This window comes from Sceloporus undulatus, chromosome 2 (genome assembly GCF_019175285.1).
Source record: "Sceloporus undulatus isolate JIND9_A2432 ecotype Alabama chromosome 2, SceUnd_v1.1, whole genome shotgun sequence".
In the NCBI taxonomy this organism is placed as follows: domain Eukaryota; kingdom Metazoa; phylum Chordata; class Lepidosauria; order Squamata; family Phrynosomatidae; genus Sceloporus; species Sceloporus undulatus.
This window is the reverse complement of record NC_056523.1, coordinates 163,735,767-163,762,276: the sequence shown is the minus strand read 5'-3', so window position 1 is coordinate 163,762,276 and position 26,510 is coordinate 163,735,767.

Below are 26,510 nucleotides of genomic sequence, written 5' to 3'. Positions count from 1 at the left end.
AGCTCATGAAAGCCCTAGCAACTTGCAAACACATTGTAAGAGTTACATGAGTATTGCACCATGATATAAAGGAGTATCGTACTTGCTCAAGTATGATTTTCTATCTTTTAACAATGAGAGTAGGAGTTTAGGGAGGCCCTGGCAGTACAACACTGTGGGAGGTCTGTATATGGTCTGTGAGCTATGAGTAGCCCACCAGGATATGCCACCTCAAGTCCCTATGTTGGGAGAAAAGCAGGATATAAGAAAATAAAATAAAAGAACAACAACATAGTCCTGACTGACCTGATAATAAACAGCTTCTTATGATATTTGCATGATTAGCTATTTTAGGAGTAGGAGAAGTGAGACATATCATCCCAGCACTCATGATCAATGAAAGAACTGTTTCAAAGCTGAGAAACAGAAAAATGGTACATAGGCATGCTCCTCATTTGATGACTGCAATATCAAGAGATCACAGGTACCTGAGTTAGGGTACTTTCATAGACACACACACAATGTTTGGACCTGACACACCCAGCAGCAAGTCATCAAGCAGAGAGAAATCAAGGGACCAATGAGATTATGTAAATGTTTTACTGAGGGTTTCCAGAACTTGAGACTTGACATGGTTAAGAGTTTTCACAATACCAATTTTACTGGGATTCTTCTTTTGGAATGCAAACCTGTGCATTTTTTCTCGGGACAAAAAGATTGCATTCATCCTGACGAAACACATATGGGCTGGTAACTTAGGGACCTATACATGTGTAAGTCACACTACACCTGCAGGGCCAAAAGGTCACCCCTGTGCAAAGAGCATATTCTACTGATAATGGCAGAAATGAAGTTGCATAGCCAATACATGACTCTGTGCCTTGTCTTTACACATTGTGATTTTGCATAGCATGTTTCACTTCTGCACTGCATAATGTATACTGTGATTGTGCATCACATATAGTGCATGGTGGTTACATATTATGTATAATGGTATTAAACATTATATTTTGGATATTGGGGTTATGCATTGTTCAATAGTACCTAGTCATTGACAAGTATTGCACAACTTAGGGGTTGCCCATGTAGCACATTGTAGCCCATGTAGCTACATGTGCCCATGTAGCACATTTCCTCATGAAGATATTAGTGCTATGCTAATGTTAAATTATATGTGTCAACAAGCATAAAATATACTGAAGTTTCTTCTTCTGTATTATTTTACCATTAGTAGGAGGATTGGTTAAACTATAACTAAAAGAACATGCTTTTCAAAGGTATAAATATCAATTGTTTCCCAATGCAACTGTTCCCTTCCTCTGCTCTGGCCAACCAGATGGTCAGAGCTGTCCACATTAACAGCACCAGTTGCTTGCTGGCAGAGAGTGAGGTTGGGGCAGGGGAAATCTTAGACTCAGGGTTCAGCTAACCTGATGAAAAAAAATCTCACCTTGCATTTTTGAGGTACCCCTTGAAGGCTACACATTTACAGAATGAGAGAGGTGACACTGGCACAACTGGCCACACGTTTCCCCTGGCAAACCCGCTCCTTTTCCCCTTCCCAGTGTATATGAATTTATCAGCTTATTGCCTGCCGGTCAATCTATTGGATCCACCCTGACTGGATGTCTCCCCATTCAATTAATGCAAACACCCATTAATGCAAAATGCTGGGGCAATGCCACTTCAATGACAAGGCAATGACCGCATCAGCAGAATGTCATTTGAAAGGCTTTTATACAATCACTGCCACTTGTGCTTTCTAGACAGGACAATGTCTGGATAAGCGTGACATCGTATGAAACTCCTTCCTGTGACTGCACAGGAAGGACAGGACAATGACATCCCATCCCCCATGTAATAATCTCCAAGGTGAGACTGTTTTATTTGATCTGTGTAGACACGCTCTCAGTCTTTCTGCACCCACATCAGTGAAGCAAAACTGCCAATGCTGACACTGCCAACTGTGGGTATCAGCTGAGAAGGTTTGAGTGTCCTAATATGGCCAGAGAATTCATCCAGCATTCCAGTTGTGGGACTTGGCAAACAAAAATAATGCATATATGACATCCGTTTTCACATGAGAAGATAATTATACCACAAGAAACTATTGTGTCCATGGTAGTCTGCTTCCACTCATTTTCCAACGATGCTCTGGTCCTTCTGAGATAACCCAGGATCCTTGCATTATTAATTTATGCACTGGGCAGGACACCATCCCCAGCTGACATGTGTTCATGCTTCATCTGTAGACCCTGAATTGCATGGTTTGAAGGTAGGAGTTGAACTTGTTGGCACTACCACCGCCACCAAAAACATTTTTTCTATCTGAGGCAAAGTTCAGGATGACAGCACCTACACACACCCTACAAATGCACACAGTTCCTGAAACTGAGGGTGACTAGATTGGGAGTTGAATATTATTTCAGCTTTGGCTATGGGACAGCATTCTGCACTGGACTGGATGGAAGCTCATTAATTTACAGGATTCAGGACAGATCAGAGGTAGGTGATAATTCAATAGAATAGTAAAAGGAGGTACTCTTTCTGTTCTGATGTAAGCACTGAATAGGGCCAGTCCATGTGATATCCACAGGGCTCTCTTCCAATATCTCACCCATTCTGAAAGCTGCTGGTTGAGACAGCTGCTCCATTTTGACTAGTGAGAGGACTGACTGTGACTAACATTCCACCATTGTCTTCATTATCTATGGACACAGAGTGGCTGGAAGGAGTTTTTGTAGGATACAATTCTGCAGAAATACAGGGAAAGTACAGAACATAATGCCACACACAGCTTTTAATGTCATGGGAAATCTCACCTTTCATCATGTACTGTTACCTCAAGGCAATGTCTTGTCTCTTATGATGACTGTGAAGCCACACCTGACATTGTGTGGGCTCTCAGAAGCTGGAAAAATTCTTAAATTAGACTTCTAATAATCAGTGCTGTATCATGAGTAGTCAAAATTGGCTTCTTGCCCCTCTTTGTGGCCAGTTGAGCCAGAATCGCCTATCCTAAATAGGTAAAGTAACAGAGTAATTGTACAGTGCCAACCTTTAACCTATTTTAATCCAATTTAATTGCCCAGCAAAGTGTGAATAGGATTGCAACAGGGCAGATTAGTCCTAGATGTGGTGAAGCAGAGACTGAAGTGTCACTTCCAAAATTCCACTGGCCACAGTAGAGGTAGCAATGGGATGCTCATCTTTTGTCAAAAGTCTGTCTTTTCTCTTACTCTGTTGGTTTCAGCAGGAAGGAAAATACCTACACCAAGTCCAGGCTGTCGTAAGTAAAGGACCCAATCCTTGGGCTTCTAGGGAAATGAAGGCACCTTGAATCTAGTGCATCCAAGATCAGATCTGCCTTGACCAGAAACTGCTAGCAGTAGGTCTACACCCATAGAACTTTCTTCATATACATTTTTAACTGCCAGAGCAAATGTATTCCTCCCCAACACAGACACCAACAGAGTTCATTTTTACTAGTGAAGGACACTTCTGTCCTATCTTACCCTCTGCCTCCTACAGAATTTAGGATTATTCTGTAAATTAGACAAGTTGGTGGGTGGCTGTGGAGGGATAGTGTATAGCCTGCAAAGTTAAGCTTTTCTCAAGGAGAAATGGGCCAGGTATGTAGCACCTGCTGCATAACACTTTCCAGCATCTTCCAGAACCAACAGGTAGAATGTACAGTAAAAATGTGGACATTTGCCTCTTAATTCTCCCACTGACTCAGCAGCAGGAATCACATGGCCCTTCAGATGTTGTTGAACTATAGCTCCCAATATCCCTCAACACTGACTATGATGACTATGGCTGCTGGGAGCTGCAGTCCAAATTATATCTTAAGGGACACATGATTTTCACCATGGATGTACAGCACAGCCTGATGGTTCTTTAAATTAAAGAAAAAAATGAAAGATGTCCAAAACACAATGGAGAAATGATCCAATCATCCAATGCCCTGGTTCAGTGCTAGGGAATGATAGGAATTGTAGTTTATTGTGGTACTAGAGATTTCTGACAGAGAGGGTTAAATGTTTCACAAAACTACAGTTCCCAGAATACCCTAGCATTGAGCCAGGGTAGTTAAAGCCATCCCAAACTGGATTATTTCTGCAGTGTGTTTTGGACCACAGTCGTTGTTTAACATGGTTTTCTATTGCTTCTATTAGCAATACTCTTTGTTTAACTGCTGCAGAATAACGCAAGCAACAGAGAAGTGGAAACACAGGTATACCTTTGCATTGTACCTTTTAAAAAAACCTATCTTCTTTGGACTCATAAAATGCATACAGTGAGATCTAGTAATAAATTTGGCTACAGGACTATAGAGCCACCTACTGGGCTTAAGCGGCTGCTCTTGGCAACACTGATGTACTTACATTGTTCCTTGATCCTCACAGTTTGGACATATTTTGTTCATGTCTCACTTCAATCAAAATCTCCTTTTGCAGAAACTTAGGAAACATGTCCTTGATAGAATGTCTTTAATAATCTTTTTGCAGTGCAATCCTATGTGTGTTTAGTGGGGCTTACTTTCAGGTAGGTGTGTATCTATAGGATTACAGCCCTCCTGCATTACTTCTTTATGCAGATTTGTCCAATTATCCTTAAATTATTAAATGTGATGAGCCATGTACATTGATGAGGACAGAGCTCATTGCCAGGTCCAGTAAACTGGGAAATCTGCATTCCCATTGTCAGCAAGGGTGCATCTACACAACAGAATTAATACAATTTGATATCATGGCTCAGTGGTATGGAATTATGGAATTGTAGTTTTGTGAGATATTTAGCCAGAGAACTCTGATGCCACAGCAAACTACAGATCCCAGGATTCCATTCAAAGGGGCCATGACAGTTAAAGTTAATTCTGCAGTGTAGCCAGCAACCCAAGAGGAGTTTCTGTTTTGAACTAGTAGCACTAAATTGTTCAACAAAAGTCTTTTCCAGAGCAGTAGTTTAGTAATCTTTGTAATAATTGGCAGCTGCTCTTAAGGACACAAGTGGGGGCCAAACTGCTTTAAAGAAGAAACTAGTTACAGTTATCACTCCACGCCCCTGCAGTAATCAATACTCTGGTGGTTACCAAAATTATTAAAACTGTAATGTGTGGTTTTTTTATCACCCTTACTATTCAAGATCAAGAGTTATTGCTGGGCAAAAGCAAGTTTCCCCATAGCTATCATAGAATCATAGAGTTAGAAGAGACCCCCAAGGGCCATCCAGTCCAACCCCAGTTCTGCCATGCAGGAACTCACAATCAAAGCACTCCCTACAGATGGTCATCCAGCCTCTGTTTAAAAACCTCCAAAGAAGGAAACTCCATCACACTCTAAGGGAAATGTTCCACTGTCAAACAGTTCTTACTATCAGGAAGTTCTTCCTAATGTTGAGATGGAATCTCTTTTCCTGTAGTTTGAATCCATTGCTCTGGGTCCTATTCTTTGGAATAGCAGAAAACAAGCTTGCTCCATCCTCAAAATGACATCTCTTCAAATATTTACACACAGCTATTCTCTCACCCCTTAACCTTCTTTTCTCCAAGCTAAATATACCCAGATCCTTAAGCTGCTCCTCATAGGACATGGCTTTCAGACACTTCACCACTTTGATAACCCTTTTCTAGACATATTCTAGCTTGTCCACACCCTTCTTGTACTGTGAAGATTGCAACTAAACTCAGAACAATAAATCAAGTAATGGTGCTGGTGGTGCCCCTGTTAATCCAGTGGTCCCACTGTGTTGACCCTGTGATGGATATAGCTTCATTGCACAGGAGGATATCACACGACTGAAATTGGAAGTATAATCCAGTACCATCGTGAACACAATCATGCGTATTTACGTTATTGTGCGAAAGGTAATCACACATGATTGCTGGCAGTCCGAACGCATTCCGAACGCAATCACACGTCAATCCACAGTTAAGTAAATTCGGCGAACTATGGAAGTCACAAATCCTGTTCCTAGGCAACTTCGCACTCAGTGCACTGTTGTTTGGTGTGATGTACATGTCTCCTTTGGTCCTGGTCCCCACCTCCCCTAATCTAGAAGGGGGGTCCCATGAATCCACGCTGTAATTCCACTTCAATTTTGCTTCCGCTTGTCCTTCAGCATGGGGGGGGGGGGGGGCTGCCTGCTAATTAAGAGGCATGGACCGGGAGCTATTGGATAACCATTATATTCATGTTTTAACTTGACAAGAGTGAAAATATGCTTGTTTTAATGTGAATAGAGCATGTTCTTTCAACCATTCTTCCCGCCCCCCCCCCAACCTCTTTTGTAAAGTGTGGGGTTCCTTGGTTCCAATCTCTCACTCTCCTTAATATACTATGCTTCAGTCATCTGGAGTCTCATTGAGCATGCGCAAGGGTGCCAATTTGCAATTAAGAACCCACCAACGTGATGGCTTACTTTGGGCTGTGTTCGGGGAGGCCATTACAGCGAATTTAAGGTGTGATAAGTAATCACATAATTGTGTGAATTTTCAAATTGACCTTGCTATCTTCTCTTTCAAAATTGAGTCTCATGTGATAAACTCCACAATGGAATGTCGGTGTTAGAAAGAAGAACTCATATCATTGGAAGGAGTAGCCCCATGGCTTTTGTAATGTACAATAAGGGTAGGCAATTATGATAAGTCTGGGGGCCAATTTTCTGCCCCTGTGATCTACTTTTTATGTTATGTAGTATTGCAGCGAGAACTAGCATGGTGTAGTAGTCTGGGTGTTGGACTAGGACTCCAGGAAACCATGGTTCAAATCCCTGCTCAGCCATGGAAATCTTCTGGAAATCCGTAGGTAAAGCACACACTATCAGCCAATGGCAAACCTCCTCTGAATGAATCTTATGATAAGATTGCTGTATGTTGGACTTGAAGGCACATTTTTTTAAAAAGTGCGGGGGGGGGGGGGGGGCTCTGCAACTTACATAAAAAAGGGTTAATTGCCATCCTAGAAGCATGCAGGGGTGCATCCACACTGTAGAAATAATGCAGTTTGACATTACTTTAGGTGTTGTAGCCCCAGCCCATGGGATCCTGGTATTTGTAGTTTTAAAAGATCTTTAGGCCTGTTACAGACAGCCAAAATAAAGCTGCTTCGAGTCCCAGTGGAGGTATGGTGTTTCAATGATGCGTGCATCCTAAGAGTCCAGAAGCCACACCAAAGCCATGCTCCAGTCCTGTCTTCTCTGCTGAAGAATGCTGGTGCCTCACAAAACAACAAATCCAAGGATTCTGTAGGATGAAGCCATTGTAGTTAAAGTGGTGTCAAACTGCATTTTTTCTGCAATGCACTCCAGGAGAAATAATTCACCTCTTTACATCTGGAGATCCTGATATGCTAAAAGAAGGCAGAACCAACCTTGGGGGTTGCATTTTCCCCAAATAATTGTATAATTTTGCTTTCTGGTTAAAAAAAGAAGAGCTGGGTCCCAAATATCCAGGTCATCTTGGGCTCTGAAGCAACTCACAGACAAAACAAGAGAGGCACTTCATGCTAAAATTTCAGAGCCATCACTGTCATGAGACAACTTTGCTTGAGATTAATAGATCAGAGGTCTAAGGCATTACTGACATCCCCCCTTTGGTTCCAAACCACAAACAAATTGTACAAATGTGTGACTGAGAGTTTCCAAAGCATTCTGAGTCAATAGTGATGTGGCCATCCTGAAGGCACCAGATCCCATCTGCCTTTGGAAGATAAGCAGTATCAGGCCTGGTTAGTACTTGGAAGGAGGAGCACCAAGGAATACCATACACTCTAGGCTATATTTCAGAGTAAGGTAATGGCACACCACCTCTATTTCTTGTTTAATAAAAACCCTATGAAATTCATCAGTTCACCATAAGTTGACAGATGGCTTGAAGGCACATGCACACACATAATGAGGTCCTTGTGAACTGTGCTTGAATATTTTGGGGATTATTTTTTTCAGGTGCAGAGAGGTTGCCACCAGACTCTTTTGAGGGAAAATGGCTGAAATGTTTCATTCTTTTTGTGTGTGTTTTTCTACCTCTCCTTCCTTCCCAAAGCCAGGGGAGTATTTATTACAGCGTAAATGATGAGAAAATCAAGATAGCGCAGGGAACCACAAACGTGTGTTTTGTAAATTGTCTTTCATACTGCAGCAACAGCGAGAGAAAAAGGAAAGCAATATGATGATTAAAATGACTATCAAACACTCACTAGCAAGACTGTATCTGAAACGGTGAAAATTACAGTATAAATGCTCCAAGTGCAATGGGCTTATTGAACATATTAATGCAGATACGCAAGTCTAAGGAGAACCAATAGTTCTTCATACAGTATTTGTTTCCTTGTTGATATACAGCAGCAATAATATCCCTGGGCTGATTATAATAAAGCAAGATAATATTTTAACTCTTTTAGGAGCCACAGATTGAGACCAGATCCATATATTTGCCAACATTTCCATTGGGATAAATCAGAGCAGCTGTCAAGGCACCAATATAGAGCTAATTTATTTCCTTAAAAATGAGAAGAAAGATGTGATTTCAGATGTCATCTCCATGATGAATGAGTTGCGTTCTGTAATCAGTCATCCAGCATAAACTATTATTTAGGAATATTGGAAAGTGAGCCAGCAGACATATGTTTCCCTTAAACAATGCACAAAAAGACTTTGGTAATACAGTGCTATTATCTCAATCAACATTTCAAGTACAACACACAAATTTATGCAGGTGTCGGTTTAACTATAAAGCTTGTAAATGCAACAACTCTGGTTTACACACAGACATGTTAAGGAAAAAGCCACATGGGTTATACAGTAAGTGAAATAAAACTTGTATGTGAGAGTCAGAGTGACTCAGCAGAAGCCAATGGAGAACCACACAGGTGTGAATGGTAATACAATTAACAAGTACTGAGTGCCAAGGACAAGAAATGCATTGTGAATAATTGGACACACCTGACAATTGTTAAGTGGTCAAGGCTGAGATGATGAAATCATTAATTGTGGGATGAACAAGGAGAACCAATGGGAATAATGTACACGCCTACTGGGTGGAAACAGACCACAGTAGGTGGTGCCATGCTTTGGCTATAATAATGACTATGGATCCCATTGTATTTTGTGGGTTGTAGTTGTGGGTAGTAGAGTATTGTTTGGAGCTGTGTATATAGTAGAATAAAGTAGATCTTTTATATAAGACTACTGAGTTGTCTGGTGTCTTGGGTGAAGCTACAAGAACCAGCAGGACCCTGGTGAAGAAGGGTGAAGACTTCTGGGGAAGCAAGAGTGAGAAGGCTTGGAGAGTTTGTCGGAGTCTTCAGCCAGTTCTCTGCAACTCTTGCAAAGATACAACAACTGGCCAAAACTGGTCAGCGTGGTGCACAACCAGGTGGTGAGTTCCAGGCCAGGTGAAGAGCCACAACTCCCATCATCCCTGACAAGACACACATACTTTGCCCCATTAGGGCATAATCTGTTCCTTTTATTGTCATGCAAAATTTTAGACTAGTGCCACCACAGTTTTTCTACTGGACACTTAGGCTGCATCTGCATGGCAGAATTAATGCAGTTTTGTGAGACATTTAGCCACTTCTGTCAGAGAGCTCTGTTGGCACAACAAACTAAAAATACCAGGATTCAACAGCATTGAGCCGCGACAGCTAAAGCGTTGTCAAACTGCATAATTTCTGCAGTATCGATGAAGCCTCTGGAAGCCGTGGGAGCAAGAAAGTGCAATTTTGCCTTCACCTTCTCATGTGGTTGCTAGAAAAATTATAAGTGAAAGCTGTTTTTCCTCCCCCCTTTTCTTTCTTTCTTTCTTTCTTTCTTTCTTTCTTTCTTTCTCTTTCTCTTTTGCATACAAAGCAGAAATAACTGAAGGAGGTATCAGCCAAAGTCTTGAATTGTGATCTCTCAAGGTGTTGCTGGCTAAGGTTTGGAGAAAATGTGTTCTTCCTATGCTCAGAAGCAACCACTACTGTTTCTATTAGTCCATTGCAAAACCTCTCTCTCTCTCTCTTACATTTCAGCTTAGTCTTTTCTTTAAAAAAATGTCCAGAGAAGAACATGCTCTTGAGCACAGGAAGAGTGCCCTGTCAGTCCACTCATCTCAGAGAGGGTCTTACAAAGTTTTGATCAGCTCAGCAACTCTACCTCTGTACTATAGGTTCTGTGGCATTCACTGCTCCAGCCAGGAAAGTAAAAGAAGAAAGTTTCCTCTTCCGCATATGCTACATGTGTGGATAGCATTATCAGTCAAGTGGTGAATCTGCCCTGGGCTTTAGTCAAAATCACATCTTGGATAGCTTTTTAAACAGTTTGGACTAGAATTGGGAGTGGAGTCACTGCTCCTTTGACACTACCATTAGTACATGGACACACACATTACAGAGAAGATATATTCCATATGATGCAAGCATTCCTTCCCTTTTCTGGCTTGTATTGAATTTTAGATGCAGTTGTGGGTGAAATATAAATCTGGATGGAAAGAGAGAAGTGTGAAAATGGCTCCAGGAAAGTAAGGAAGGAGTATCTCACCTCCAACCTGTATTTTGTGGAATTAAAAAATAACATCAAATATTTTTTTATTTGTTGCTTTGAATGTCTTGTGTTATCTAATTGTTTTTAATTATTAGATAGTTTAATTATTTTTTAACTTTGTCTACTGTAAAGGTTTTAACTATATTTTTCACTGTTGTAAGCCTCCTTGTGTCTTCAACGGTGGAAAGATGATGATGATGATGATGAAAGAGACAATACTTTTAACCATGTACAGAGTGTCTCACAGCAGAGCCATTACACTGCCACTGCATCTTGATGGCAAAAATAGCCTTCCACATATAATTTCCAAGCATCTATGCTTTGATTTACTTTTATTTATTTCAGACATCAAGTGAAAACGCCTAAGAACTGGTTTTTCTTTTTCTTTGCAGAGAGCTGGCACTGTTGAGATATTGTTATAATTTCCAACTATTTTATTCTAATTATATTGGGGGGGGGGTTAGTTTGAGTAGGAGGCCTTGTGCATGAAGTCAGGATGCAACTTAAACATCTTAGACAAATAAAAGGATTATTCTATATAACTGTGTTGTTGTTTTGTGAGAGGGAGAGAGCAGTCATTGCCACATAGCTTGCAATGAGTTTTGAATTATATTATCTTGTATATGTCTAACAATCATTCAGCCCAAATAGCCACTGTATTCATCCTCTACAAACAAGAATAAATAAATAAATAAATATGTGCAGCATTTTCCCAAGAGATTTGTTAGCACACCATCAAGGCCTTTGGAAGGTTTTGGCCATTACTTTAGATATTCAAGTTTGAAACAGAGGAATGAGAAAGTCTATAAAACACAGATACATTTTCCCAGAAACCAGTAGAACCAAACTGATTTTCTTAGCTTCCTTTTAGAATTTGCTACTAGCTTCTAAACATGGCCATAGTGTGGTGCTTATATAGCACAACATCAAGAAACAGGAATGAAATAGAGTGGAACCGGCGGTGGGGGGATTTGTGTTACCACACGGCAGAACACCGCTGATGCTGCCAGGAGTCCCCAAGCCATTCCCCAGTCATTCTACAGCAGCCAATTTTGAAGGACGATTTTGTTTTGTTTTGTTTTAAAATTTTTATTAGATTAAAAACAAACATACGATTTTGAACCGTTCTTCAAAATTGGCTGCCATGGAACAGCTGGGGAATGGTTTGGGGAATCCCAGTGGCATCAGTAGTGTTCTCCCATGCGCTAACACACATTGCCCCCTCATTCCATTCTGTTCTGTTCCCGTTCCTACAAGTGCTGTGTGATAAGCTTAACTGTGGAGTATCTGTTCTGTCATCCTTCCAAAGTGAGAAGTCTTCTTGCCCCAAATCAGATTTGTCCTTGTCATGGGCCTTGTCTGCTCTGGCTGTACATCCAGGTCAAGTCTGGAGCATTATGCTCTGGAACTGGAAATGCCAGGGGTCGGCAACCCCTGGCCCGCAGGCCACATCCAGCCCGGCGAGACCTTGGAACCGGCCCGAGCCTGGTCCTGCCGCCGACTGCCAAAGGCCCAGCGCCAGTGGCAATCGGCGGCAGGACCGGATCTCTCATGCGGGGCCTTTGGCCGCTTGCACGAGAGGTCAAAGGCCCCGCCTCTCGTGCAAGTGGCCCTCAGCCGGCGGACAGGCAGGGCCAAGGAGCCTCGCTTCAGCGAGGCTCCTTGGCCCTGCCTGGCTGTTTCCGCTGGAGGGCGGGTGGGCAGGGCCAAGGAGCCCCGCTCCAGCGAGGTCTCCTTGGCCCTGCCTGGCTTCTTCCGCTGGCGGGCGGGCGGGCAGGGCCAAGGAGCCCCACTCCAGCGAGGCTCCTTGGCCCTGCCTGTTCCCCTCCATGCAGGGAAGGAAAGGGGCGGGGGAGGAGGAGGAGGAGGAGGGAAGAAGGAAGGAAGGAAGGAGGAGGAAGCAGAAGAGGAGGAGGAGGAGGATTTCCATTCCATTTGATGAGTGTGACTTTCCAAAGTGCATTTCTGTGTATTTTCGGTGCATTTAATGCTAAAAGGTCTGCTGTAACAATGATAGTGATGATGATGATGATATGATGATGATGGTGGTGATATTGGTATCAGCCAGCTTTTGAGGCCCAAATATCCTCCATTTTGATCATACCTAACAAACATGCATTTATATTAACTTTTTTTTAAATCATCAAATTTTTCGCAAGTCCTCCATTTTTAAAAATGTGCCCTACGTTTGAAAATGTCCTATATTATTTAATTATTTATTTTTTGGCTTCGGCCCCCCAGTTGTCTGAGGGACAGCAACGTGGCCCCCGGCTCAAAAAGGTTGTCTACCCCTGGGAAATGGCCTTGGATTGGCCACAATGGTGGCTTCACACATTAAGCCAAATCCAGTGTGGCTGTGCAGTGTTGTTCATATTAGCCTATCAGGCCCACCTGCATCAGTATGGCTGACCCATCCTGTGTTCCCAGATCTGTGGCCACAATGCCATACTTGCAGGAGCTTTGTGGGCAGGCCACCTGGCTAAGCTGCTTCTCTTGAGAGTGTACTCCTCCAGGAGACCAATGAGAACAGAAGAGGGTAGAGGAACCCCCTGATCAGATGCCAAGAATCTCTCTGATAACACGGCTGCGGTCTCTGGATGTCCCAGCCATATTTGGGGAGTCCTGTATCCAGTGGCATCACTAGACGGTATGCAGTGGTGTGTGCCACACTGGGTGACACCCCAGAGGGGGTGTCACTAGGTGGGGAAGTACACCTGGGGAGTGGGTGGCTGCCTTCTGGGTCCCATGCAGCCATGGCCAAATGGGATTCAGAAGGCCAAAGGGGTTGAGTGGCTGCCTTCCAGGTCCCACACAGTGATGGCCACTTGGGACTCAGAAGGCTCGGGTGGGCTGCAAAGATGGATGAGCACTCACCCATCTCTCTGCTGTGGTGCCATACCACACATTATGGCAGTGAGGTGAAAGGAGTGCCCTTTGGCCCTGCCCCCAGAGGCCCTGACTCAGGAAGCTCTGTCTCCCTGTACCAGGTGACACCCTAGGCAAGGATGCCACTGCCTATACCCTCTCTTTTAGTTGACTGCATGGGTGAGTCCTCCTCGGAAGAAGTGGAGACACACTAGGCAACCTGTCCATGGAGCTTCTGGAGGTACAGTAGTACAACGAAGAGGGATGGTGTGGCACATGGTGCACAAACAGCAAGCTGACTTATTCAAGGTTTGTGGAAAACATCAGATCTTTGTGCAGTTATGCCAACCGTGGGGGCAAAGTTGGGTTAATGGGGAAGACCCACAGTATTTTACCAGAAGTTATAATGCATTGTGCAATCAGACAGCACTAGTGTTTGGGTGGAAACAGTTTTTTGCCCATGCAGTACTTTGGAAAAGTTATTGGCCATGCTGGCTTGGGGGACTGTGGGAGCTGCAGTCCAACAAATATCATCCTCAAGTTCTAATGGCTTCATGGCTTTACTGTTTTATCATGCTGAATTTGGATCTTAATGACATTTTAAGCAGTCATTTGTGAACTAAAAGCTTGATAGGGTAAAAATTTGATGGGGCACAATAGTGTCAACAAAAGCAGCATCTTTGCAGCTTGTATGACTTCTCCCAAGAAAATCTCACACCTAATCTAGAGCAGTGATTCCCAAACTTTAGACCTCCAGATGTTTTGAACTTCAACTCCCAGAAGCCCCAGCCAGCTTTGCCAACAGTCAGGAATTCTGGGAACTGACATTCCAAATGTATCAAGGACCAAAATTTGGAATTGCTGATTCAGAGCGTTTGCACATTTACAATGCTTGCAGGCCATTTTTGAGGAAATTAAATGTGCAGAAAGCAATGTACAACATTTAAAATGCAAACACATTTAAAATGGAGATAAATAGGGAGGTGCAAGGAAAAATCAAAAACATTTTTAGCCAGTGGTGAAAGACTGCATAAGTGGCATAAACTGCACACATATATGTGAATGTGGAAAGTATAAAACCTTCTAACTGAACACAAAAAAAGGATGGGAAGAAAAGCTTCAGAGATTCAGAGAAATGCAACAAAAGCAAAAATGGGAGATATCCAAAACCCTAACGTAGATTGGCAGGTGATAACATTGTGAAAACAAGGAGTTGGCATCAGTTCTATGTTGATTTCTATATATTGTACTCCTGTTAAAGACACAATTGCAATCTAAACCACTTTCTTGTTCCACCATTTATTCAGCATCCCCCTGCACACACATTCATGTGCTAATAGCTGTCATTGAAGGGAAGCTGTAACATGTTTGAGACTAACTGTGCAAAAGAAGTTGTCTCATATATTTTTGTAGACTCTAAATCCTATCGCATGGGGTTAAAATCCCAGCTCACCTTTCCTGGATTCATTGCTAATTTGGGGGGCAGCTGAGTCCTATCACACAAAAATCGAAGTTGAATCACCACCCGGGTCCATCCTGGATGCAGCCTGGGTCCTGTAAACTGCTTTGGTGGCCCCTTTTCAAAAACAGAAGCTTCTGACTCCTAAAAATGGTTGTCAAAGTGGCTTACAGGACCCGGGCTGTATCCGGGATGATCCAGGAAGTGATTTGGCAGCGATTTCTGTGTGATAGGACCCAGCTGCCTCCTGAATTAGCAATGAATTCGGGAAAGGTAAGATGAGGTTACCTTGGTCTACTGCCTCAGTGAACTGATGCTCAGGAAGGACCTTTTTAATCAGGCTGTATGAATAACGTAGAAATGCAAAACTTGTGGATATGGTGATGAGGTGACAAGTTCGGTTTTAATTATGGTCACTAAGGAACAAAGGCGGTGGAAAAGATGTTGCGTAAGGCCAGGGTGGATGGACAACCATATGAATAGAGGAGGGAGTTTTGGAATGTGGTGTGTGTGTAGGCTGGGATATATGTGCCGCCTCGTGAAGATGGGTCATGAACCAACGTTATGTGTTGTGTGCCAGGAAGCTGTTCTTTCTGTTCAATCCACTGCTGATGAATTGGAGTTTGTGTATGCATTCAAATACATCTATTTCTCTTTCCAATCTTTCTTTTGGCATTTTTTGTTTGTTTTTGTTCAAGTACTGATGCTGTCCCGAGAGAGACAGTGTGCTGTGGTAGTTTTAATGTAGGACTATGACTCTGGAGATCAGGATTTGATTCCTTGCTCAAGTATAAATACCCACTGGGTGGCCTCAAGCAAGTCACATACTCTCAGCCTCACAGAATTGCCATGGTAAACCTTCTCTGATGAAACCTGCCAAGAAAACCCTATGATAGGGCCTTAGGGTAGCCATAAGTAAAAAATGACTTGGAGGCATACAAGAACAACAAACTGCTGTCCTGAGGTCAGAGATGAAATGCCCAGGAAGTGAAGTTTCTTCATCTTGTTTTTTGTGTATCCCCATTACTAATATTTGATTTCTGTCCATTTATCTTCTGGCACAGGGACTAGCCTTTTTGCCCTATGTAGTGTGCTGAAGGGCATGGCTGACAGAGTATGAGGAAGTAAAAGTGCCTCTAGAACTGCATGTTATGTGATTGGGTACTGTGATGACATTTGCTGAGTAGATATGTAGGCAGAGTTGACATTTGGGTTTGTGGCAAGCCTCGGGTTTATTATGGGTAACCAAGGAAGCTAGTAGAGACATGGCAAGCAGGGCAGGATAGAACAGAATGATAAATAGTTGGTTTATGAAGAGAAAGCAGTATCCAAAAAGTAAAGACTGCATACTCCACATACCCAGTGCTTAGCTTTTTCTTAGTTCAGAACAGATGTGGTGGTGACCAAGCTATTGGCTAGCTAAGGACATAGATCAATGCCCTCTTAGGTCTCGTAAAATTATTTCCCTGCCAGTTGTGTGCAATTCTTTCATTTACAGGGATCCCTGTCCTGCTGTTCCAGTGCTTTCTTTATCGGTGTGTAAATCTACAGCAATGGAAAGACAAGAACTGCAGTACTTAACGCCACTAAACTACTGCAGCAGTCACATAAAATACACTCCATTTTTTATGTTCTTGTCCACAGTTCCATATTTTACTGGTTGCTGTTCACTCTGTGGCCATAGCAATCCAAGTGCAAGATGGTTCTTGGCAACAATTTGTTTCAATGAATGAAAACATTTTCTTCTTCCTACAGTTCTGATGGATCCTCAGTGTTTTAGAGCTACATATTTATATTAGACAGAAAAATGGTTCTCACAAAGGCTGCAATCTATAATACAGTTACCAAAAATGCAATTATTTTTCATTGTGTCAAGTACTCCAACTGTTCTAGCTTTGGTAACCCATTTGGAACAAAACATAGAGTAATCTGCAATGACACCAACTCTCAGTACCCCAAACGCAAAGGCTATGTTACATTTTCCCTATTTGGGTACACAGGGCTCTTCCTGAGCTTTCCACAATGTCCCAAAGATTTAAAATCTTCACAGATGTACGGTTTACACTTGTATGTCTCAGTTTAGTAATCTGAGATCTGCATTATTCTCCTCATGCCCCCCCTTCTCATCTTCATTCTGAATCCACCCAGTTACACAATAGCCAGAATCCTATAATAATCCAACAGTATAACTCTCAGGGAAAAGGAGAAGAAGAGAAGAGTAGAAGTGGTCAAACAGAGACCTTCTGGAGAGTACAGCAGTCAATCTGAAGCAGCTAGCAGGGTAGATGAATGGGAGAGGAGAAGCCAGTACCAGTCACATTACTGAAGGGGTGCGGACTCCACTGGGTGACACCCACAAGAGAGATGACACCTAATTGGGCCCTCCTCCTCCTTCAGGACAGGATGGGTGATCACACACTCTTGCCAGCTGCTCCAAACCAAGTCTTCCTCCCAGGGAGAAAGCCTGAGACCAGAGGAACAGGAGGGGCACATGTGCACTTTTGCCAGCTGCTCCAAAGCAAGTCTTCCTCACAGGGAGACAGCATGAGGGGTGCACATAGGTTCTCTTGAGGAGAGGGATGTAAAAGGGGCTTCAGGATTTGCTTCATCAGGGCTTCCTGACACTCAAAAAGCCCCCCCCCCCTTTTCCTTGAATCTTCTACTTAAAGATTCTGTTCAGTCTTCAAAACTTCTTCCTCTCCTTAGCGTTGAATATGTTGCAAGGGTGGGATAAATTTGTGTCTGTTTCAGTTGCCCCCTGCAAATCAATGAGAAGCAACAAGATTTGGATTTCAGAATTTCAGTTCAGATTTGCAATTCAGATCAAATCAGACAGGTCCTAATCAGTCTTGGCCAAATTGCAGTAGTATCCAAATCAGTCTCTGAACTCAGTCAAGGCCTCTTTCACAGGCTTCCTCTGCCAACATCCTCATGTCCAGCTTTCAGAGACCCTGCAGTGCACCCTGCCATTTGCTTGTGATGTGAAATAAAGAATTCTCCTTACTTTGCCCACAATGTAAGCAATGCTATCCCCTCTACTCAGTGGCATGACTAGGTTTGGCATCAGTCGGTGTGGTAACTCATGGTGTCACAACCCTCCCCTCCACACACACACACCTCACTGACTTCTTCCAATACCATACCATATGGAATCCTTAGTAAAAAAAAAATGCACTAATGTCATTCATAAATTATAACTCCCCTATGTCACTGAATATAATGGCAATCACTATAGCAATAGCAAGAACATTTCTATACCGCTTATCAGCAAGTAGCAATATGACAAGTACATTTCTATACCACTTACCAGTGCACATAAGCACCCCCGAAGCAATTTACAATGTGTAAGTTAATTGCCCCCAACAAGCTGGGTACTCATTTTAGCAACCTCAAAAGGATGCCAGGCTGAGTCAACCCTGAATCCCCTGCCTGGTATCGAACTCACAACCTTGCAACTGTGAGTGAGTGGCTGCAGCGCCAGAGCTCCCTATCAGTGAACTAGCACTCCCTAAGCAGTTTACAATGTGAAAGCCAATTGCCCCCAACAAGCTGGGTATTCCTTTTACTGACCCATGAAAGGATGGGAGGCTGAGTTGACCTTGGAGCTCTCCAGACAGAACTTACAATGTTGTCGCTGCAGGACCAAGCATTTAACCACTGCATCACCAGGGTCCCCTTAGCTGTGACATAAACAACTAGAAAAATTAGCATTATACCTTAAACTTACAATATCATATGCACAGCCTAAATATATTTAGATGTACCTAGTTTCATGTGAGTAATGTGAAAATTTGGTAAGATGAGACATTTTTAAAGAAAAAGTTTAAAAAATACAATTTAAAATTGCTTTATGTTATTTAATAAAGTAACTGTTTATATTTTACAACAGGTGTCTCTGTCTGAGTGAATTCTAGACATTATAAACAAAGGCAAACATGCTGCCTAATATACTGAATTGGTTTGAGGAAGAGACTTAGGCCCCTGGCTCTTATACACTTAGGGAGAGTGTTAAAAGGGTAAAAACAGGGCAGGTGTCAATGAGGGGCCTTCTGTGGATAAATGGTAAAAGGTAATCTCAGGCACATAAGAATGTCCTGTCACAGGTATCACTCCCCCTGAGGGTGTATCTTGGTGCAGCCTGCATCCCATACACCCTACTAGTGATGCCCCTGCTCCTACCATTGTTGTTGTTGTTGTTGTTGTTGTTGTTGTTACAGTCAGCCCTCTGTTTTTGTGGACCTCGAATCCATATCCATCACCCATTTGTGGGCGGCAAATGGAGGGGGAGAAAATGAGGTGCGCCAATGGGGTTTGAATATCAGCGATTTTCTGTTTTTGTGAGGTTGGTGGGTCCAGAATGGATCCCCGCAAAATATATTTATTTGTATCCCACTATTTTCCCAGAACTGGAACCCAGAGTGGCTCACAATATTAAAAGAACAATACAATTGTTTGGAGGTTCTAGCAGGGGAGTTTAGCTATCGTATATCCTTGGCCAAAGAACAGTACACTCCTTCTATCTGGGATGGTCGTCCTCTTCCACCGAGCGCACAGCTTCAGGAGGGATGCACATGGAGCGGTGAGGGAGGAAGGGGACACCCGCCTAGCCAGCCAGATCAGCCGAATCAACCATAGCGATCAATGGGGTGACAAATGTCGCAGCCAGATCACCCTCACATCCTTGTAAATGTAAATGTAAAAAGGACTGGTTTTTATACAGACAAATTAAAGAAAGGTTTGGGACAGATTTAAAATTTCCGGGAATTGGTAACTGGGACTCAGACTTATTAAAAGAAATAAAGGAACACTTGGTTTTGAAATTTTATAAAATATTAATCAAATACGACCTTGAAGATGAGGTAGTTAAACACTGTATGGTGAAGTGGGCCCAAGAGATGGGCCATAATATAGAACTTAATTTGTGGGGGAAATGTAGCATAAAGAAATAAAATATATGGTAAATACACTCATTCCTCCGTATTTGCAGCTTTGATATTTGCGGCTTTGATTATTCATGGATTTGATTAACATGTTCTCTCTAGAAATATCTAGGTCCTCCAGCACAACTCTATGGTCAACTTTAACTTAAAAATTGCACTGAAAGAACTCTAGATTCCTAGAGAGAACACTCTACTTGGCGTTTGTAGCTCCTCCAGTGCAACTCTATGGTTAGTGTCTGTCGGACATTGACCACAGAGTTGCACTGGAGGACCTAGAGATTCCTAGAGAGGTGTCCTCTCAGGCAAGAACATGGTGTTTTTGTTATTTGCGGTTTTTCCATATTCACGAGGGTTCTGTGACCCTAACCCTAGCGAATGTGGAGGTACAAGTGTAGTAATATTAAAGAAAAAATTTACAAGATGTAATAAATGTGGTATTTTACACCATACAAGAGCGCAAAGATGACAAAAAATAAATCAGATTGATGTTGGAAATGCAATTCAGCGGTAGGCACATTCTAGCACATGTGGTGGATTTGTGATAAGGCTAGGAATTATTGGCAAATGATACTTACACAGATAAAAAAAAATATTAAAATTGAATGCAAATTGTTCCTTAGTTCCTAAAATGTATTTGTTAAGTTTTATAATAGATGACATTTTAGAACAAAAATTGCTGTTTTATTTAACAGTGGCAGCCAGTAAAATGGAAGGATAACCAAGAACCAGAACTAAAAGAGTGGATTTGGAAAATCTATGAATATATGGAATCAAAAAAACTCACACAAATAGTAAGAAATAATTTGCTGGGAAAGTATAAACAGGAATGGAGTCTTTTGATAGACTACAGTACTTAAGACAAGAATGGAGTCCAACATTTATTGTAGGGATGGTTTAAGAATACACTTTGGAACTGTAACAATAGATACTTATAGCACACGATTACAAGTAACAGATACTGTAATCTATAAAAAGAGATAATATAAGAACGAAAAATTGTGTGTGTGTGTGAGTGTGAGTGTGTGTGTGTGTATTCTTTTTGTTTTACATGTAGTTAAACAAGAGGAGCTGGAATAGACAGAAATTGTCTGGAAGCAGGAAGACTATGGGAAGAAGGGGAGGGAGGGTGGGGAGCATGTTAAAAGCTTGTGAACTATTTTTTATGTTTATTATTCTATGTTTTTAATTTAAAAAAAATTAAAGAACAATACAATTAAAACATAGCAAAGTGTCACATTAAAATACAATTAAATTGTTACAATATTAAAATAGATTGCTTATTAAAAGAATAAAATATAGTTAAAAACATTTAAAACAATACAACACCTCAAGCTGGTCCTTTGAAACCATTCTGTTTTAAAAGGCTGTCTACATAAGAAGGTTTTAGCTTGCCGGTAGAAGGACAACAAGGAAGGGGCCATTCTGGTCTCCCTGGGAAGGGAATTCCACAGTCTAGGAGCAGCCACAGCAAAGGCCTTTTCTCGTGCCCGCACCAACAGTGCTTGTGATGGAAGTGGGACTGAGAGAAGGGTCTCTCCAGAGGACCTCAGAGCTTGAACTGGCTCATACAGGGAGATATGATCTGCCAAATAGCCTGAACCTGAGCCATATAGGGTTTTATAGGTTGTAACCAGCACTTTGAATATTGCTGTAGTCATTACCAGACAATAACTGTTGTAGTCACTACCAGCTAAATTAGTCAGTGGAGCTTAAAGACATGGAGACCAGAGGAGTTTCAACTATGGTGTAAGTTCAGAATTCTCTTCCAATTCAGATCTTAAATGTATCCAGAGAAGGATCTGCAGCCCTTTATAAACCCCAGTATATCATCCCCAACTATGGGACAATAGCACAGTATATCATAACCAACTATAGGACAATAGAACTAATCTCACATGCAAGCAAAATAATGCTCAAAATTCTGCAGCACAGACTCCAACCATACATGGAGAGAAAAATTCCAGAGGTGCAAAAAGGATTCAGTAAAGAAAGGGGCACTAGGGACCACATTGCAAAGATATGATGGCTAATGGAGCACACCACAGAATTCCAAAAAAGATTCAGCATGTGTTTCATAGACTACAGCAACACATTTGATTGTATAGATCATGACAAGCTATGGAATACACTCAAAGACATGAGGATGCCACTACATCTGCTAATGATGATGAAGAATCTGTACCAAGGACAAGAGGCCACTGTAAGAACAGAATTTGAGGAAACAGAGTGGTTCCCAATAGGCAAAGGGATCAGGCAAGGTTTCATCCTATCACTTTACTTGTTTAACATATATGCTGAAAACATCATAAGAAAAGCAGAGTTAGAATCAGAAAAAGGTGGAGTAAAGATAGGAAGTAGGAACATTAACAACCTAAGATATGCAGATGACACCATAATATTAGCAGAAGACATTCAGGAATTGGAACAGTTAATAAGGAAGGTCAAAGATGAAAGTGCAAAGGCAGGTGTGATGTTGAACATAAAGAAAACAAAAACAATGAACACAAAAGAAATACACAAATTCAATCTAGACAACGGGGAAATTGAAATAGTTAAAGGATGCCCATATCTAGCATCAAACATTGACCAGAATGGAGACTGCAGTCAAGAAATAAGAAGACGATTAGGAATGGCAAGGGCAGCTATGAAAGAAATCGAAAAGATACTGAAGAGCAAAGACATACAACTGAGCACTAAAGTCAGAATTGTTCAGGCCGTTGTATTCCCAATTATCATGTATGAATGTGAGAGCTGGATAGTGAAAGGAGCAGACAGAAAGAAAATCAACACATTTGAACTGTGGTGATGAACTGTGGACAACCAAGAAAACAAACAAATGGGTTATTGAACAGATCAGACCAGGGCTCTTTTTGGAATCTAAGATGATTAAATTGAGACTATCATACTTTGGCCACATAATAGGAAGCCACAGATCACTAGAAAAAACATAATGCTAGGAAAGGTAGAGGGTAGAAGAAAGAGAGGAAGACCACAAACCAGATGGATAGACTCAATCAGGGGGTTATGGGCAAGGGCTTGCAGGATCTGGGCAAGGCAATGGAGGATAGGGATTCCTGGAGACGTCTCATCCACAGGGTCATCATGAGTCGGATCTGACTCGAGGGCAGCTAACAACAACAAATATCATATCCAAGTCTAGATGAAGAAGCTTCACCACTGTCTCTTTACAAAAGTAGAATAAACTGGAGCTCAGAAGAGGAGACTGTTTGAGGAACTGAATGCATCCATCTCCCATTCCAAGACATTATGGTGTGCTTTCAGCCATACATGTCACTTTAAAAAAGAAAGGATGAGCACAGATGGGATAAACTATGCCTGGTTTAGATTATCTCTACATTCTACCTCCCTGCAGTTTTTAATAGAACATAGTCAAGCATGAACATTTGACAGGTCCCTCTGCCCTCTTCATTTCTCCACTCCACCTGCTCCCACGGGCTTCAAAATATTCTCATTTTATGAGATTCAGGAATTGGATGGGTAGGTGAGAATTCAGTTTTTTCATCTGACGGAAAATCCATTTCTCAGTCAGCCCTCTTTCATACATTGTTAAATGTGCCACATTCTCTGGCAGTTAACCAAGATACTTTAAAAAAAGACCTCTTAATTTTTACCTCTTCCAAGTTACTAATTAAATCCTAATAACACTTAATTGGAATGACTACCACTTAATAGGTGCAGTAATTCTATGAGATTTCAGAGTGTATTTGTATCAGCATTGCTGCAGGATGTAGCAGATATAAACAGAATATGGAGGTGTGAGAGTCAGACTTACTCCCAAGCAGTAAGCATGACTGACAAAACCACCAATCATCATAGCCACCTCACTGATCCTGTAGTCCTAAATTATGGCTATTCTGAGTAGTGCAAGTTAATGTTGCTGAAACAAAACTAAGGTGGTACAGATGAAGACAACATCCAAAAACATAGGTAACTGGCTTATACTGATTTGGACCACCAGCCCATCTAATTTCGTATTATCAGTTCTGATGGACAGCAGCTCTCTAGGGTTTCAGACAGGGATTGTTTTGTAGTTCCTCTGATTGTTGTTGTTGTTGTCAGCTCTAGGTTTTGCAGTAATTCAATACTGTATATTCAAATCTTCCTGCCACCAAATGCCATTGCTAAAAGAGATTAATTAGAATGTCTTGATCAGAGTTTGAGTACACAGTAGCTATTTAAGTTGGGCTAATTTCATTATTACTGCAAAACATAATTTTGTAAAGATTGTATGGCACAATTATAGAGTAACTCAATATATTCTTCTTACAAGCAGAATAAGAACAGTTCTAACCATATTTACAGTCAGGTTATGTTGCAGTTTTCTGAGGGAAATCCCACCCTTGTTTTTATCTCCTTTAAAACCTTTTTAGCCCCTTAAAACTTAACATATTTGTTCACAATTATTTGTATTATAGCTAATAAAATCAGAGGCAAGACTGTAATTCCCCATCAAATATATTTTCAATTTTTTTGACCACTTAATAATAGCTAAAATAAAATCAGCATACCTTCCTTTCACATACAAGACAAAGGCCTGCATATTTATATCCCAGTTTTCTTCATCTCATATTTGTAGGGGCAAGACTTCTTTGTTTACTGACCCTTATGGTGTCTCTCTCTTTCACAGACTGGCACCTCCATGCCTCCTTAGTACATTAAAATACTCCAGGTCACCACCACACCTAAAGGAGTGGGGGGGGGGGGTGTTATGGAGCTGGAAAAGAGGCCACAAAGGGCAACCAAATGGATCAAGAGATGAGCAATTCACTTATGAGGAGGTTGGTTGAACTTTTTTATTTTGTGGCTTCAACCCTCTGCTTTTAGGTTTTGAAGATCAAGATCATGCTCTGTGGATTAAAACTGGCCCTTATCTAGAAACCAAGATTCTTGCTGTTTTAGTTTGGGTTATACAGAGATAAGAACATAAAACATGAGAACTGCCATGTTGAGTCAGACCGACGATCTCTGACAATCAGTTGCTCATAAGAAACCTGTTAGTTAGTTTACCCTATATCTGGCACTCCCTGAATAGTGAAATACAGAGAAGTTCTGGCTCTCTAGAGGAATTTATTGTATTGGCTTTGCTCCTGTGATATAATTGGGATGTAAGTTTAAGAAGGCAGATTTTATCACATTTTCCTATCACCAGGAAGTATGAAGCCCATCTGTAAGCCGGGCATCTGCTGCATCTTTTCAAAAATGGGAAAAGATGTTGGAGGATCCTGGAGAAACTCGGCTTACATATGGGATGCATACTTCCCAACAACAGGTAAATGCGATAAAATCGGCCTTCTTAAAGTTATATCCCACATCTATCACTGCAGCAAAGCCAATGCGATAAACTCCACTCTGTCTCTGTCTCTCTCTCCCATCCCTCCCCCTTTAAAGTGTTGTAACCACTACTAGACTATCAATCTCCCTGCTTGGAACAGTCAAGTCAAAGATCAGTTCCAAAAGCCAAATTAATGCTGTATTCCTGAATAAACTTTGCATGGTATTCTAATTCTTGCAGCTCAGCAAGTTGTAGAAACACAGAAGCTACTAATGAAAAGCAAAGATGCGAAGATGGTCAACACTAGCAGAAATAGCAAATAGGACCTTCCCCCTCCCATCTCCTCCTCCCATGCTACAGGCTCCCAGACCTGGAACAAATGTGGCTTCTTTTATCTTCAAGAATAAGCCCAGGAGAATAAAACTGAAAATAAACCCAGTGAGTTACAAGGGGAGGGGCTTTTTGACGATATTAGCCCCATATGAATTCTACTCCCCTCAATGAAATTTTCCTTCCATCATCACACAGAGTAAGACTTTGAATATGAAATTCGGAGGAAGGGGAAATTTTTTATTTGGGAGAGCAATGGCCTCATTTTGCCCACCCACCCAGCCACAGTTGCTAAACCTCTGGAGAAATGACAGAAGGCAAGAGCTGTAAATAATTAGTAAATAAAAATTAGTAGTGCTAGAAAATCTAGAGGATTTCCATTCTTCTTAATAAACCCCTACTTGGCTGCTTTGTGTTTCCTCTGCAAAGCACATTTATTTTACATTTCAGTTTCCTTCAAACTGCTGTACCTGCTCAGAACTGTATTTCCATGTGGTTTGATTCTGAGCTTGAAATTTAATCAGCAGGTAGAGCAGCTTCATAAACACACTTATATTCAAATCCATGCCTCAGTATTTTTCAAGGTTGTTGATTATGTCACAGTGTGATAGCCTGCTATTCAAATGGAAAGTAAGGGGGTTTAGATGCATCACTTTTGACACTAAAGCCACATATATGACATTGAAAAATGAGAATTCAAGCCTCAGTGCCAGCACTAGAATTAATTTGCAGATCACGATATGAACTGCTGCTGCAATGCTGTCATTTTGATGTTGAAATACCTCACTATGGTAGAACAATACTTTCACTAACAAGATTCATCTCCAAATGAAGAACATCGTACAAATAAGTCAAGGAATTCCTCTTGTTATTTGCAACTAGTTTACACACTATGTCAGCAGGAGTTACTATATCGCCTAACCTTCAGTGACTCAGAAGTTAAGGGGAATATGGAATTTAAATAACCACAATACCTATGTGGGTTTATGACTGGCATTTAAAGACACCGACTAAACTGTGTTTGATGTTTCCTTAAAAATTGTCAGAGTTAAGAATTCATTGTTTAAATGAGATGTCCAATATAAAATATGTTGGCTTAATGTCAGACAGTTTTTTA